Source organism: Seriola lalandi, unplaced genomic scaffold, assembly GCF_002814215.2.
Source record: "Seriola lalandi dorsalis isolate HSWRI2012SDOR001 ecotype SW California unplaced genomic scaffold, Sedor1 jcf7180002052122, whole genome shotgun sequence".
Classification (NCBI taxonomy): domain Eukaryota; kingdom Metazoa; phylum Chordata; class Actinopteri; order Carangiformes; family Carangidae; genus Seriola; species Seriola lalandi.
In genome coordinates this window covers 429,088-443,713 of record NW_019522675.1, presented here as the reverse complement: position 1 = coordinate 443,713, position 14,626 = coordinate 429,088, and the positions used below count along the sequence as shown (strand labels likewise).

The 14,626-nt window shown below is 40.1% G+C and overlaps 1 long non-coding RNA gene across 1 annotated transcript; it reads left to right on the top strand.

The window, feature by feature from the left end:
- The first annotated feature begins 777 nt into the window (after window positions 1-777).
- LOC111650062 (uncharacterized) lies at window positions 778-9,952 on the top strand. Its single transcript, XR_002760372.2, has 2 exons — window positions 778-1,036; window positions 9,169-9,952. It is a non-coding gene; the product is annotated as an uncharacterized LOC111650062 (long non-coding RNA).
- Window positions 9,953-14,626: the final 4,674 nt, after the last annotated feature.

Sequence of the window (14,626 nt, the reverse complement as noted above, 5' to 3'; positions counted from 1 at the left end):
ATACCTCAAACGACATGGTTCAAAGACTTGAAATATGATCATTTGGCAACATGTGTGTTCATAAATTAAAGATGGATAGAGGGGTTACATTAAAAAAAAAAAAATCTATATTTCCTAATCGTTTCCACATCTGCAGTCTGCTAATGGTATTAACATATGTTGTTATATTGAATGCACTATTTGTTTATTTGTCATAACATTGCGCAGGAAACACACAGTAGACAGTGTGCTGCTACTATCTAAAGGTTCTTAGATGCTCATTTGGAACCACTAATGGAAGCCCACTACACTCAGGTTTCAGCACTGACCCATGCATATTTCTCTCCTCTTTATCTGCGGGAAAAAAAAACTTTGTGTCATCCTTCGAAAAAGCCATTTTCCAAATGATATAACGACTTCGTAAGCCCAATCAGTGGGTTCGTTAAAAGTATTTACATTGCGACCCATTTGTTTTATGCTCCCCTTCCCCTTTCTTCTTGTCTGATCATGTGGCCAATGAATTACTTGTCGGCAACCGCTCTTGTTTAGGCAATCGTCTGCTCTGAGAAGGAAGCTAGTTATTGGCTTGACATTTGTATGTACGTTTCTGCTGGGTCAAAGGTGAGGGTCAGCACCTCTCCCTGCATTTTTGTTTAACCACCTCAGTCACATAAATGCACGGGATGGGGAAAGCTGATAGGGGCATTTGACATAACCGAGTAACGAATAAAGTTGTGAGTGTGACCTCTGGAACATGGGGTCATAAACACTTTGTGCTCTCTGTGTGTGTAAGAAAGAGCTGCGGAAAGCGTCGGAGGTAACAGTGAAGCATATGCCTTCCACATGAAAGATTTTTTTTTTTTTTTGGGCACCTGGGATTAGATCCAGTCAAGGCCACCTCAAGGCTAACCAAAGTCATCGTGATGAAATGTGTGCTTCTTGAACGTTTGACTGCCGAGCAGATTCAGGTCTTTGATGAGTTACCCATTTGTAGCCTTCAACAACATACGAGCCTAACCGACTACATGAGTGATCCAGTGCAACGCTCAGACTTGAGGTACAGTATTTATTTTTTCACTGGCTGTGCGGCCCTCAATGCATCTCAGAAGTGAAAAGGTAAAAATTAAAACATCGCAGTTGATGAATTTGCAGAGCGGTTGGGGGAGACGTCTCCTTAAAACACAGATCTTGGATTTTCCAGAAAAAGTGAATTTGAGAAATGAGTCTACCCCATATGTGATGAGAAAGTGCATTACTCAGGCATATAGGTATGAGACACAACCGTCACATAACCCTCTGTAGCCGTGTACTGTAAGCAGTGTCCATGTATAAATGTATAACCACAAGCTTAGATAACACTAAGCTCAACACTGCAAAAGCAAGATAAGAGCAGCGGTAGTCACACAGCTAAAAAAGGAACATGATTAACAAAGTTTTGAAGTCAAAAAGTACAGCCGAAACTAAGCAGATAGCTGCTCTGAGACTCCTCCTCGTGTTTCCAACGAAAAAAGAATCTGAAGCAATTCATGATATAAAATCAAAAAGATGACCAAACAGTAAATAACAATGACTCTGGTGCAAAAGCACGACGATGACCAGAGGATTTGTTCAGGCCAATCTATTCAGAAAGTGGCAAGAAATTCCAAAAAATTAATCCACCACGGGAAAAGAAAAAAAAAAAGAAAAAAAAAGAAAAATCAAATCAGGTACTTTCGCAGAACAGGATTTAATAATGAAAGTCTCCCACATCTCACACTAAGAACAAAGCATCAGCTTAAGATGCTCTCCCATGCATTAAACAGCTAACCTCAACCTCAAAAGAAAGTCAGTTCACTCTTTTCAAATAAAAGATCCACATAAAAAAAAGTAATGTAAGGAAACTTTAACTTAATTAGATTTTGTTTTTTACTTTAAGGCAAGGCAAGATATATTCTTGTTCTCTCTCTCACTCACACACACACACACACACACACACACACACACACACACACACACACACAGATGATGAATTTGTGGCCAATAATTAAATCTTTAACTGCTGTTCAAGTTGAAGTATGATAACATCAACTACTTTCATGTTTGAAATCTGTATAATGCAAGAGTAAAATGTGATTATTCTGATCACATTCATGTACTTATTACATTATCTGCAGAGGAATGGGATACACAATGATTTATAAACAAAAAGTACAAACAAGTTGACCAGTGTCTCTTCATGAATCATTTACATTAAATCTCACTGGGTGCCACAGATGACGGATTATAGCATGCTCCAAGTTGCCTCCAGAGAAACAGGTGCTGCTGGGAAATAACTGAGGCGACTTCCTGTGTAGACATGGAGCTGGAGGACAGTACGGGTTATGCTTAAGCATATGATCGAGGTTTAGCCTGCCAGATTACAGAGCAGTGTAGTTCGCTGAGGGCCTGTCTGTGTAGGGATGTCACGAGAACTGATACAGGAGATGTGATTCTTCCGAGACTGACAAGGGCAGTAAAAGAACCACACAAGCGCCTGACAACAGACTTAAAAGAGGAGAAGAAGGCAGGAACCGTAAACAACAAGAGCAACACGTGCAATGGCAGCAGGTGCAAGTGCAGGAGCGTATTCCAGAAAGCATGTTTGGTGAAAACAGATACGTCACCGCGGCAAAACTGGTGCATGGAGATATTTAGTATTTGACCTGCATCATCAGGGACAAGATACAGACGACCAAAAGCCAGTTTGTAGACGGTGTCCCGGAGTATTTGAAATGAAAGGAAGAAACACTTCAGATGTATCTAGGCAGCTCAAAGACAGGCATCCAGATCTGTACACAGAATTCAGGTTGAGCGACTTTCAGTTGTGAACTTTATATGAACAACATGTCATCAACATGTTCATCTCTTGAAATGCTACCGTTACTGTTTGTGAATAGGGGCAAATGGCATCTGTTGTCCTCGCACATAACGCCGGCTTTGCCGTCTAACGCTGTCACCTTTTGAGTTCATTTAAACTACTACTTGCACACTGACTATATGGAGGTGTGTGCGTGTGTGTGTGTGTGTGTGTGTGTGTGTGTGTGTGTGTGTGTGTGTGTGTGCATGCATGTACATGTGCACGTGTTAGCACTACGTACAGCAGCCTTAGTTGTTTTCTGCTTTTTGCTGATATCGAATTTGGTATCAATCGTGGAATTTCATAGGTATTAGTACCAACTACCAAATTTCTAGTATCATGACATGCCTGTGTGTGTGTGTGTGTGTGTGTGTGTGTGTGTGTGTGTGTGTACTTTTGTATGAGTCACAGTGTGTGTGTGATCTGAAATATTGTGGAGTTTCAGCGCTGCTTAAGCTGAAGCAGTCAGCCATGCTCATGACCTCTCTCATTTTCTTTCTCTTTCTCTTAAGCCGTCTCTCTCTATTTCTCACTTTCTCTCTGCTCGTCTCCCTCTCACTGTGTCTCTGTTTTGACAGTACGTCTAGTAATTACTTGGGAGGCAGTCTGTTGGTTGAGGCTTTGCCTGGAGCTCTGTGCTAGCCAGGGATAACGATGAAGCTTCAGCACCCGGAGCAAACAAAAACACACCAGAATGGTGGGCAATACATTTCTATTTTCACTCATGTTCACCAGTTCAGTTTAGTATATTTTTGGGGGAAGGAGGGAACATGACATTCAAGTAATTTTATAATAATTCAAATCGCCCATTCAATTAACTTTGTGCAATTATAAATGTTAATAAGTCCTTAATAAAGGATGTTGAGTGTCTTAATTTTTCTAATAAGCTATGGCAAGAGTTCATCAGTCAGCTGTAATTAGAAATGTTAATAAATCATTAACAAGGGATTCTTATAGTAATCCATTAGTTTACAGTTGTGAGCGTTAATAACTGGCCTGTAAATGGATTTTGGTCCCGACGTCCTGCAGCCCCTTTTTCCAGAATGTGAGCGAGTGCTCCAACAGTCCATTGGCGGGCTCTGCTTAATGAATCAAAGAGCTAAAAAAACAGCAAGTTTGATGCTGAAGAATTTTCCACAACTTGACAATCCAAAAGTTAATATAAATGATCTATAAAGCATTAGTAGATGGCTCGTCAACCATTAATAATGACCTTAATTAATACTTAAACCCTGTATAAAGGGTGACTTATCAGTAAGTGGCAGACCTACCGCATTTAAGAGCTGGGTAACATTTTCTCACTACATTTAGCTTTGGTCAGCTATTAGCCACAAGGTATTAAATAAATTACTAAGTAGCTAATCCTGGCAAGCCAACGTTTGATTTCTTTATGAGATGCTGCACATAGTTAACTCTCTCTCCAATGAATTTTGAAGATGTCTGCAGGCTCAAAAGTTTTACATTCAAATTATATTTGAGCTATTTGTCATTAATCTGTCTTAAATGTGAATCAATAAATCAATGAAATCAATTTTTTTTTTTTTACTATTTATTTTATGAGCACTTTAACATTATAAAAGGAAAACAAGCAACATGTTGTTTTTAAGATGATGAAAACGCAATTCAATTCTAAAAGATGAAGAAAACAGCAAACAATGTAGACATGCAAAGAAAACTGGACTGTTAAAGAGAAAATACCACAAGAACAAAGCACTGTGTTAATGATATTAAAGAAATTGAACTTAGAAAGGAAATTTGAATAATCTCAAATTCAAGTTAGCTTAATATTGAGACCATGTCAATGATGGTGAGAATGGTACGAACTAAAAAAAACAAAAAAGTAAAGAACCAACCTTAAGTCTGTACCAACTAAAATCCATTTTTCATGATGCACAGAATGGGCTCTGGGACAATGTCAGTGCTTGGAGAGTCCTTATCCCATTACCTGTCAATCATGTCCCCTGTCAACTCGATTACCCACTATACCTGTGACTTGAATTACCTCCATTGGAAAGGCAAGATGTCAAAATATTGATTCCATTAATGTCACAGTCAAAAAAATGACACTCAGCTGAAGAGTTATGGCCTTCCGGATAAAGGACTAATAAGGAGGATGTAATCAAAGGGTGGCAGTGATGAAGTGGGTGACATTTGGGACTTGTAAAGAAGACGGCTGCAGGTGGAAGTCTACAAGTTCGTAAGGAACCAAACAAAGGAAAGCCCTTAGTGTCTGGATCAGCAGTTTCATCCATCTCACTGTATTGATTGACTTCAGTTACAGCTGGCCTTTTAACTGGGAGATGCCAATTGTCATTTCCTGGTTCTGGGATAATAAGTGTCATAAAGACAAAAGAAAATGCAAGTGTCAACTATATATGATAATGGATGATTTTATTGTCTGGGCATGTTCCTTGTTTTGTGTTAAAAGACTTAAGTACAAAAAATCCTGCCATTCGCAAAGGGACAACTACTGAAAAGGAGCAAATCTTCTTTTATACTTTCATTTCCTGTCATCTAAAAATTTTCCATTCTTCTCCTGATAGCAGCTGTAACCATATAAGGTTTTGACCGTTTAGTAATTTGACCAGAGAATGGACAAAGACCTGATGCATAAACGATGCGCATACACAACAAAAATGTGTACACCACATAAATTGGTATTTTCAAACATAGAATATGCGCACTTCACCTCCTTTGACCATGCCTACACACGGTTTTCCAAAGCGATCAGAGTTACAGTGGGGTGAAAATACAATAAAATAACCAACTTCACAGAGCTTGCATTCACTGTCATTATTAGGTTTGTGCACTATGCTTCCAATTTCTCAATTAGTGACATTTATAAGGCGGAACTATGCGTATGGATCGCTTTATAATTCTGCCGAAAAGAATGCGTATTATAACTGGTTTTGTGCATACACATAGTTTTAGTCATGACTCCACACAGAGTTTTATTATTCTGGCCCCCGGTCGGATCATTTGATATGGTGGATGCCGCTTGCTACAGTCTGTGTATCCAGCTGTGGATCCTCTTCATCAATATTACTATCAGCAATGGCCTTGGAACAGCTGAATATTCAAGGTCAAGTGGTCAAAAAGTGGATTAAGTTACTGAGATTAAACTACTGGCCTCTCCTGTCCCCAGAACAGCACCTAATTAATCATTCGATCCAATGCTTTGTGGAGGGGAAAATCGGATTTCTCAGAAACATCTTAGATAGGTGAAGTGTGCTCCCAGTCACATTGTTGGAACAGTGTTTTTCTGTGATACAAAGCTCCGTTCTTTTACCACCGAATGGTCTAACCACAACACTGGAACAGAGTTTGCAAGTAAATCCTGAGTAAAAAAGGTGTGCTCTTATCTTGAAAGGATCTGCTGACTATCCATGTGTGGTGACACAGTCCTTCAAACAAAACTGCAACATATTTAAACATTTACTGGCAGTGGAGGAAAAAGGGGGGAGTGGGTGGTGGAGGCTAAATGCTGCAATAGCTGTTTCATGCCAGAATAGTTTTAGGGCGCCAGCGGGTAAATTGGTTTACAAGTTGATGCATTAGTAAAACACTGATGAAAACATAATCAGAAACACAGGGCTAACTCGGCATGCCAGTGTGGCGACACAGAAATCAGAAAAGGGAAGATAAGAGGGAGAAGGAGGCCGTTGGGGCGGGTTACAGACAAATAATCGCCGCATTTTTGAGAGACACTGCATAATTTAGGCCAGACGGTGCAATTATATAGCACTTGTCATAAAAGACCCAGGGCATACAGGTCAGGAGTGCTCTATTGTGATTTTCCTGTTGTGGTGTTGGAGGAAGTGAGCCAAAGACTCCTCTGGCTCTGGAACGTCTCAATCTAAGCCTCCAGGCAGGTGTTTTATGTAGATAATGTGTGTGTTTCAGTGTGTGCATGCATGTCCAACACTGTGCACGTACCTCAGAGAGCTGGTGGAGACTTTTTTTTTTTTTTTTGTTCAGTTTAAGAGCAAGAAAATGAAAAATAACTTATGCACTGTTCAGCTATTAAATGTTTTGCATTTCCCACACACATTCTTTGCAGAGTTTTTTAGGCAGCGACATGCTGTGTAGTTCAAACCAGTGTTTACTCTGGCAGAACACACATCTCGGCCCAAACAGAGGACTTCAAATTTTCAGACAATAAAAGGAGAGTTATTAGTCTTCTGCTATCAAGTAGAAAAGTAGGACAGACTAACATCTTTCAAGATATGACAAGAAAATGTGCAGCTTGTGCAGCCCAGAACTACACAACAAACTTCAACTCAAGTAATCTTTCCATTACTGAAATGTGTATTCATCCATTTGACCTCTGCACCAAAATATCCTGCTGTGTCCAAAAATTATTTACTCCTTTTAAATATAGCCGGAGACCTCAATTAAGTCTGCTCGCCACCTTTCTGTTGGGGCTAAATGGATTTACTTCTCCCAACAAATTGCTTCTCCCACAGTGCGCTGGAGGACAGTCCATTGTGAATAGTTGTAAGCTTACTCCTTTTCTGGTGTTTCTGGGAAACCAACAAGCACTCCAGACACTTCTTCTGGAGATTGAATAGATTTTTTTTTCAAGTACTTTATCTCAGCCTTAGCCGTTTGTTGGGTGTGATAGCCATTTCTTGCAAAAATGCCCCGTGGGAAAAACCTGAACCAGCCACCTTTTTTCCCTTGATTTTTACAAACATTTTCCCTGACTCATCATGCCTTGTTTCAGTCATTACAGCCAAATAATTGCTTAACCGTTTGTCAATGCATATCCACGTTTGAAACAGTTACTGCCTATAACTAACAACATATGTCATTTATGAGGGCATGAATACTTTTAATTGAGCTCACATTTCAAAATGTCTCCGTGCCAAGCCTGCAAGCCACTGCTACACTGCTGCGTTAACGGCTGTTACAAGCAAACCCAAGACTACACCAAAAGCATTCTTTTCTCTCACAAAGTCAACTATCCTCTTTGCAGTACCGCTTTAGATGAATTATTAGTGGCACTTTATGGAGAAAACATACAAATATTACACAGTATGTGGCTTATTTCAAAGTCAACAGTGTCTGAGAATGAAATGGGATAGTTTACAAGCTCAGGGAATCAGGACCATATATTGCACTTGCTGCAGAACTCCAGCCAGTACAGAGAAAGGAATGGCCTCCCTGTTTGATGCATATTTTTCACTGTGTAAAGAAATTTGCAGTCGTGAGAAAATGATCGCCTGAGGCTATAGTTTCTGATCAAGGGCTACTTTTCAATCTTACTTTTATCATCCTATCACTGCACGATTCTATGTATATAAAAACTAAGTGAAAGGAGCGGTGTGATGCAATGCCAAGAGAGATTCAAACCATAATTTCAATCGGAATCCTTTTTTTAATATTACCAATTAATACCATGTCAATTCTGAGCGAAATCCTCTTAATTATCACCCTACTGAGTTGCTTCCGTGTTGCTCTCTGGGCTGCAAGATTTTCAAATTATGTCCTAATGGAGCAAGGATACTTTATCCACTTTGAAAGCCTCTAAAGCACGTCCTTTTAAAAATAATGATGCTAATGGGAAAGCAGGCTTACTTATATTTTTTTCCAGCCATTTTGGGATGTCATCTGACATTGTTTATTTCAACCTCTTACATCAAGGCAACCACATACTGTGTGGCACAGTTATATTGGCATCAACTCGTTACATTTCGGATACACAGTTTAATCATTGAAATAGCCAGAAATGTTTTCCTTAAGTGTGGAGTAAATCCTAAAACGCTGTAAATACAGGCATTTCTGTAGACCAAAATCTTCAGACAAACCACTATAGTCAAACACTGCAAAAAAATGGAGTTTGGAATATCCCTAATAGGATCCAAGTCAAAAATAGCTGGAGTTCTGCTTTAAATGAATACATAAAAAGGATTTTCAGGCCAAGTGGTGAATTAAAGTCATTGACTGTCATAAGCTGTGATTGTTAGCATCCGAATTTAAGGATCACATTGAAATGACAAGTGTAACTGTAGCCTAACATTATCTTTGGCCAAAACCGGAGAAATGGAGACCATCTCTCTGCAGCTTTATACTGTAGCCATTCACTCCACATCGACTTGACTTTATTCTCCTTCCCCTGTACCAACCCAATCTGCAATTCAGATTCCACCTCTGTGCAGCCAATTGTGACTATTCCAATACCTGACAGGTCCACTGGACGTGCACAGGTAGCCTCTCCAAGCTGCAGAGAGTGACGGATGGCCAACATACCAAACTGGTCGGGGTTGCTCATGTTTAATTCTGATTGCAACCTTTTTTTTCTTTTCCCCCAGCCAGTCATCCAGCTGTTCAAGCCCAGATCCCAGTCTGCAGCACCCAGGGGAGCTGGAGAAAGCCGGGGCCCTCTCTGTCCATCACCTTCAACATTTGCCTCAGCAGAACATTCAATTTATTTTATAGCACCACTCCACTTGATAGCACTGACCTCCCAGATCCCTAGGAGAGTAATAAGATGGGTACACTGATGTCAGTCTCAGTGGTGACTAGGAAGACCAACCACCCAGTGGGCTTCTTCAGGAGAGGTGCCTAGTAATAAAAAGAAAAAGGGAGTAGGGAGGAAAGGGGATTAATTTCGGTCGAGTCGTGTTCTGATTTCAAAGAAAGTTCCTCTATCCTGCTGCCGATTGTAGCACTGTCCCTTCACTGATGGCCATGTGTGATTGGTTTGTCACGGATGGGATTGATCATGAAATCTGAATACAAAAGGAACAGGTCGCAAGCATGATGCGCCAGAATTGACTCAAAATGTCACAGCAAAGAGCAGAACTGTCAGGAAAGAGGTCAGATTTCAATTTGAAGAGTGCCATGCTGTGGCCAGAGCAAGGAAATACATGTTGAATTTGACAAAGTAAGAAAGGACTCTTTGTCTGTGAGGGTTTAACAGTGATCGGCACTGCATCATCAACCAGCGACCCCACAGGCTAAGGTCCCCATGCCAAAACTGTTTAAAACCACATTAAAACCTGACAATATTTGGAAATTGGAAGCTCAACTCATATCTAAGTCATGCTGGCAGTCAGAACGGCAATAAAGCATCATTCGTGTCTCACATGCTCACATCATGGTCTTCATTATGACTGCCCATTATCCGAAACAAAAGTGGAATTATGGAGTATTTGAAGAGTTTTGATCAAAGATGAGATTGTCACCATTTGAACATTCTCTCACAAGGAGTTTGATAGCAGATTAGAGCACTTTTTAAAAATAAAATTTGTCTGTCAGGCACTTTGGTAGACAAAATGACGACGGTTTGCCATCTGCTTTTTTCAAGAGGCACTGACTGAGAAATTGAGGGAATGATATTTCTCCAAAAGGGTACGTAACATTTTCAGTTGAAAGTCTTTAGTTCTCTTTAATTCCACCTACAAGACCCAGACAACAGATGTTATGGTAATCATAATGAAACCTAATCAGCATGACGCTAATTTTTCTTTAGGGTCCCCACTCCAGATGTGGCATAAAAGACCCAGTCAGAGAAGCAGAGCAAGAAAAAGATGAGCAAGAAAAATAAAAAAAATAGTACATTTGGGGGCTTTTGTTAAGTAGCAGAAAGTAGCTAAAATATTGAACTGATATGAGTGAAATAAGAGAAACATAGGTGTGTCTTGCTTTCGATCTAAGCATACATGCATATCTCATGACAGGTGTCAGATACTATCAGGTCTTGTGTAATAAGGCCTGACACTTAACAACACTTGGAGGTAGCTGCCCTCAAACACAATCAGCTCGATGGTCATCAGACGGCCTCATATGGCACATCAACGTTGTTGGGAAAATTCCTGTTAATAGGATCTGTTAACTTTGTAGAGTCAGTATCAAACTCCATCCATCCGAATCCACAAGATGGTCAACAAGCAGACAGAGCACAAGTCCATCACAGGACTCGATGTCAAACAAAGGAAGCATAAATAAATATGTCATGCAAAGTTACAAAGACTGTATATGTAACCCTGATATGTACGCTTTCCTACATAAAAATGTATTTGAACAGTTCTGCTATAGGGTGCGAATTAAATGATTGAATAAAAAAAACTTTATTTAATTTAACAGCACTTTGACAGATAACTCAGCTCTCTACTCAAAGGCCAGTATAATGACATCACACAATACTGTCACCGTGGTCATATATTGAAAATAAATAAAGCAAAGTTCTCCAAAGTTATACACAAAAAATGGCTATAAATAATATATAACACATAATTAGATAGAGTTTTACATATACACACTCATATCACTGCAGAAAGATATAAGCTTAGTCACTGAATACACTTAGATACATATTACTGGTCTCTTTTCCAGCACTCTGTCACCCACAAACCCACAGCCAAACCCCTTCCTGTTCCACTGATTAACTCAAACATTAATCAGACCTTCAGGTGATTGTTATAAACAGGATTGATAGTCCATGTGGCCTTGGTGTCGATGTGTTTTTCCCCTGTTTATATGAAAGGATGCCCATGCGTCTCTCTGCACCACCTGCTAATTAGCATCTCACCAGCCCGCTACAGCGCGACCAAATTCTACAGGGAGGAAGGCAGGCAGGGAAAGTTTTGAGGCAGAGAGAGAGATTAGAGGTGGTTAGTGCAAGAGAAACTCAGAGCCTGAAAGAGGGGAAGTGAAAAGGAAATTGGGGAGAGGAAATTAAGGCAGTGAGAGAGACAGTAAAAGAGTATTTGCAAGAGGAAGTGGCTGAGAGAGGGTGGAAGATGGAGGGGAAGTGAAATTTGGCAGAGCCAGGAGTCCTTGAAGATGAGAAACAGAGAGTATGACAGCCGGAGAGGGTGAGGACAGCTGTGTCTTTTTGATGGCAAAGGCTAACGTTTGGGTCCTGTCTATCTTGAATGAATACCATGCATTTTCCTCCAGTGAATTTCTAAATATCACTTTTCCTCCTCGACACCCTCTTGAGAGAAAGGTAGCCTTTCCCTGGGTTAGTATAAGAGAGTGACAGTCTGGGGTTTTTTTTTTTTCTTTTTGGAAGAAAGAAAAAAAATGAAATGACAAATTCAGTTGGGCTGTTGAATCTCAATGACTCTCTTTGGTTCTCTCAAACGTAACTTCTTGACAGCACTGAGCCCTCAAGCTCGGTCCCAGGCAGTCCTTCAGGCTTACTGAACAGGAATGCAGAGGAGAAAGACTGATGCACTCATAAATATCCCATCCTCTCCCATACACGATGCAATTAAACACTATTTGTGGTCTTTACAATCTATGCACGACAGCCATCAGAATTATCTTCTATTATCAACATGACATTGTTTGGCCCACCAGTCATAGTTTCCACAAACGTAGCCTGTGATGCAGCTTTTCTCTTGATTGTGTGCAGCAACAGGCCAAGAGCTCGCATGATAAGGATCATGCTCACTGAAACAATTTAATGCTATTTTTTGGGGAATTTCTCTCCACAGATTGATCCCTTTGAACTGGTTAAATTAGCACGGAAACACTATTTTCCACTTCATTCCCCAAAACAAATGAATAAATACATACAACTTGCTGTGTACGTTAATACATAAAAGCACCATATGGAGGCCTGGAAAATTTCTCGGGTAAAGAGTAGAAGAAAATAAGGACATGGTATGATGAATAAGAAAAGGGTGTTTTCATTATTCATGATTCGATGACAGATAAACACTGATTACCATAATCTGCACTTGTGTTGTTGTAAAATTATCTTTTTAAAACAAGAAAAAACAACATTACAGGGGGTTGAGGGCAGTCTGCGCTCTGTGTTTTCACACCCAGTAATTCCCTGTGACAGAGGTGGTCTGGGCATCTTAACAAAAAGTCTGCTGGAACGCTGCAAGGGCTCTGATTTACGAAGATGGGTTAATATTATTCCCCACCTTCCAGGCTTCTTCTGTGCTGCCCACCTTTAATATTAGATTAGTTCCTTTCTTTCCCATAAAAACACATTAGAAACAACATCTGGAAGCCATAGCTGTGGCTACCAAGAGCTTTAAAAGCCAAGGGCAGGGACTGCAGCAGGGGTATCGTAAGGGTATTTATGTGGCAGGTGGGACAGGAAGCTGCCACTGTGGGCAAACCTGAGAACTCAGCATCTTTTTTGGAAAATGACTCTCGGCAGCATCCATTTTGTTCCCGAGTTCACCGAAAAAGGGTTGGATCTCTTTTAAAGCATTTAGCACATTCTTGTCTTCTTGTTATCAGACTGTTTCATTTAGACCCTGCATAGTTTCAGGCTTCGTCAGTTAGTTAAACTGCAGCAGACAAAAACACTGTGGCTTTTCATCGCAGGCAACTGCAATTTTATGAAAAATAATCAGTTTACTTCATCTTGGATGTGCTGGTTACCTGAGCTGTTTCAAGGTAGACAGCTCATCAAGTGTATGACATGGTGGGGTTGGACTTAACCCACTGATGTGAATGGGGGCAGGACTAGGAATGAGCGCTATATTCTGCCTCAATAGATCGATATGGAGTGGCCGTCACAGCTACTACGTCATGCGTTTGGGCATCCATCGTGGCGCCAGAAAGACTGCAGAAAATAGAGTGAAACGGGCGAGATCCTCGTAATAAGAGGAAAAAATGTCTTCTTGTGATGTCAGATTAGGAATGCGAGAAAAGATGACCTTCATCTTTAAAGAATACTGTTGCCAAAGACACTCTTTGAAGCTAAATGCAGACGTTTACGGTTGCAAGCCATTAATTGGACAGACTGGACTGAGGAAATCTGCACTGTTTATCACACGTAGTTAATAATGAATTAATAACAGCAGCTCCCACATAGCTGGCATTCTCAGTAGGCCGTTTCATGATGGTAAACACCACTGACTGACGCAAGCAACATAAACATGTGAGCAGAAGTAGCATGTAAACAAAACACATTTCACATAGACAGTTTAGCTATAACATCATTTCATTTCATTTGATTTATTTATTTGAAAAGGACAGTGCACATTAATTAACCTTTCTGTAAATGTGGCAGTGTTAGCCAACAGGCTAATTTTCAACTGCAGTCCTCTGGCAGGATGTCTAAAAACCACATATTGACCAGATGTTCATCAGTCAGATTAATAAATAACACATATTAAAAAGATACATAAAATATATATATAAACAACATATATCAAACAACAACAAGTTAGCATAATACCACTCAGTAATGTTGCAAGCATTTCATGAATGAACGGAGCATACAGTAATATTATATCTGTGATATGACATTTGCTTTACACTATCAGCACAAACTTAGCTAAGCCTTGGGACCATATGTCAATGCCGTAACAACATAATGACTGAGGATGTCTTACAGCTGAAGCATCCATGGATCCAGAAAGTCCAGACTTTGTTCCCTCATTGTTCACTTATTCACTTATTTAGTTTTAACTTTATCTTCTGCTGGCAAACCATAAAAATAATTGGAGAAGGCATCTGGTTGATCCATATTTCATATGTTTTGAATTGACACCGCTGCGCTGACACTTCTTCTATTTGAGTAAAGCTTTTCAGTGGCCAGCAGTGGAGGACTTCCTGAGCAGAATTCTGGGCAAAATTTTCAATTCATAAATCCCCCCTTTCTTTTCTGTGATTAATTTCCTGTCACTGCTATGAATGAATCTGTGTCGACTGGTGTGATGAAAAGGAAAAAAATAAAAATAAAAAAACCTCATCATCTAAAAGGCAGATCATCAGAGGAAAAGATGCAAGCTCTCTTTCCTTTTTCCTGTGGTCCAACTGTCCTTGCTAACATTGGTCTGGAAGGCAGCC